We start from the raw sequence: 3,226 nt of genomic DNA, 5'->3' as shown, positions 1-3,226 counted from the left end.
CCCTCTATGATACCAATTGTTAGTTTGAGTGCCTTTATGGATTACTAAAGAACTCGGTTCTTTACCTTACTCTTTAAATGTAAAGTAAAAATAAGCAGCAAACTAAACACAATAATTTTTACGTGGAAAATCACCCGGCTCAAAAGGTGCAAAAACCACGACCTACTATGTAGGATTTTCAACTTCAACTTCACTAGAACAATGAGCCAAATGTATTGATTACAAAACTGTAACTCATTACTCTCCAATATTCCTACTACAACTATTTGATTTACAAGTTACTCTAACTTGTAAAACAAACACTTACTCTAACTCACTAATTGTTTATGACACTTTGATCACAACTCGATTTCCTAAAACACATTTACTTAGACTGACTCAAGAAGAACACAACACTGGTACTCGACTTGAGTGTGAAAAATGTAGTTCTTCAGTTGATGTGCAAAAGGATAATACCAATAGTCCAGTAGTCAGCTTCTCGTTTAGTAGGACTCCTACTATTTCAAGGACTCCACAAGTCTTGGGACTCTTGTCTCTCACCTATGCATGCGTATCTTCTGGGGCAACAACCCTTATCATGTTTAGCAGTCTTCTTCCAATAAACTCAGGCCTGGGTAACTTTGAGATAAAGTTACTATCTTGCAAAGACGTCCAATCATCAACCTTGAGAAGCGGGTCCTTAACCCTGAAGAGCTGGTTCTTAGAGCGGTTAAGCAACTACGTTGAGGACCTGGTTCTTAGAATATTTCATCTGAGCAAGCTTTGTTAATCATCAAAATCTCAATACTCAACAATAAGGGTTGGTTATGACCTTGTTGGTAACAATTGTGAATATGTATAAAAGGTTAATGTTTCTTCCACGGTCAGTTTTTTAACTATAGAGGCCTTGTTGGCCCAGATTCCATGTTAAAAGGGTCACATATAAACGTTGGTTCGCACGGGTCTTCGGGTATCATGTGCCGGTCGCACCTTCCGAGGTTGAGGTGTGACATTAATCCCTTAATGTGATGTGAAAAGATGGATTACGTCCTTGGAAGGATTGTAGTAAATTATCTTGTTTATTACAAAGATTAACATTTACCTCCATAATAATGTTAAACACTTGCTTGTTTCACAAACTCGTCTTGATTTCTAAATTAAATTGCAAGTTTAACTTATATACATTGATAGTATAAGTAATTTTTATATTTTTAGATTATATAACCTATTATACGGGTAATATATCTTATTTTCAAGAATATAAATCTCACCTTTTATGAAGAATTATATATTGATATTTTGAATTTATCTATGATGTGGATTTTAAACTCTAGACTTATGATTGATCTAGGAATTTTCTTAATGTACTCATGAAGTAAATTGACAGATGGGAAGAAGGAAGAAAAAGAGGAGAATCATTATTGGTGTGCTGGACGTCCCACTGATTCGTTCCACAAAGTTATTAAACTCAATCCGTTTGAAAATTCGATGTTGACAACTCAACCACCAATTAAACCAATCTTTTTCAATCTCCCCTGGCTTGGATATGTTTATTTTGCATGTAGCAGGATATTGCTTCAATGATTTATTTAAGAAAACAAAGAAAACCAAAAGGAAAAGGACAGTATACTCTCTTATTTTTAGAATAAAGATACCTCTATCACATTTCACTTTCTATAAAAGAAGTTCACACTAAAAGCCAAAAAGAAAATAATTAAGCAATGAACATTATTGGGTAGTAGTTGGGAACTAAAAATGGAAATATTTTGGGCCTATATGGTTTGAGAACCCAACAAATAACGCTGGACGGATTAGTTACCTCCTATAGCAATGGTTGATACCTTATTTATTTTAAATAAATACCCTTTTAAAAAATTATATTCCATAGTTACCTTTTGATTTTTTATAGCCAAATATCTATTTATAGTCACCTCCTACCCTTAAGCCATAAAATAAGCTTTGTATTATTTTTCTCTTATATCCCCTCAAATTTCTCCTATCCCCTACCCCATATCTATTCTCCCTCTCTCTACTTCCCGATATCTTCTCCTCCGCCTGCCAGTGGCATTGATATTTTACATTGAAATTCAAGTTTAGATTTGTGCAAGTATACTACAATGGTAGGTAAGAACTTCTTTATCCCCAATTGATTAAATGATTGCGTGCTAAACATACGAATGTATTTTAGGAGTATGTAGACCAAAATAGATGCCGAGAACTGGCCAAGTCATCATCTTTTTAACGCAGGATATATTCAGAGGTATGCAAACAGTCAACTCTGAAGAGTAAAGAGTGTTCTTTTATTGCTTTAGTTTGTATTTTGGAATGAATTTTAGTTACGTTGATATCATGTTCAGCTTTTGCACTATCAAAGAGAAGCCTTAGATCATTTTTTTCCTATTTGTTTTTCAGTAATTGTAGTATGTTCATCTAGAAAAATGTCAAGAGAGATTAATGGTGTTTGCCACCGTCACCATTTCGACCGTGGCCGTTATTCATTGATACCGCCGCCCTCAGCCTCCCAATCTCATTCTCTGACGCAACATATCGGATCAACAAAAACCTCCGTTATTTCGCCGGTAATTACGTGCTAATCGTCGGCAACCAGAGGCAACGGTGACGGCGAGCGAGGACTGGATACTGATGCCGCTTCAACGAGACGACATTAGGGTTGTTCTTGAACAAAGACGACTGAGTTGGAGGCTGAGCAACTTGAATTTTCAGTTAATATATTTCAATGTATTTAAATGTATCTCGCTGTATTTCATTGTATTCATTGTCTTTTTTTTCATTGTATTTCAATGTATCTCGCTGTATTCTACGTATTTCATTGTATTCATTGTCTTTTTTTTCATTGTATTTCAATGTTGTCACGCCCCGAACCTGGGCCTGGATGTAACACGGCACTCGGTGCCTGACTACATGTGACCGAGCGAACCAACCGGGTGGCTAAATCAACATGTGGTATCATAACATACTGAATGCGGAAGATAAATTAACACATGCTGATATACTGAAAGCCTGGATGATATAAATCAAAGTGCGGAAATATTAATACAATTCTGAAACATATTTGTAGCCAACATAGCTTAATATGAAAAGCATGCGATTCTGTCTAACTGTTACTCTATTCTATGAAGCCTCTATTGAAGTGCTGAAAGCACTAACTATCTGTAAATACTGAAAGGCTGTAAAGTAATGATAATGCCCTGAAAGAACTGGGGATCACCAAATAGCTGGTACGAGA

At 35.7% G+C, this 3,226-nt stretch overlaps 1 long non-coding RNA gene across 1 annotated transcript; it reads left to right on the top strand.

Moving 5' to 3' along the window:
• On the top strand, positions 1,940 to 2,707 carry LOC109223057. Its single transcript, XR_002067516.1, has 3 exons — positions 1,940 to 2,099; positions 2,168 to 2,239; positions 2,392 to 2,707. It is a non-coding gene; the product is annotated as an uncharacterized LOC109223057 (long non-coding RNA).

Source organism: Nicotiana attenuata, chromosome 2 (genome assembly GCF_001879085.1).
Source record: "Nicotiana attenuata strain UT chromosome 2, NIATTr2, whole genome shotgun sequence".
NCBI classification, from domain to species: domain Eukaryota; kingdom Viridiplantae; phylum Streptophyta; class Magnoliopsida; order Solanales; family Solanaceae; genus Nicotiana; species Nicotiana attenuata.
Note: the sequence above shows the minus strand (reverse complement) of the source record. Positions and strands in the feature narration are given on the sequence as shown.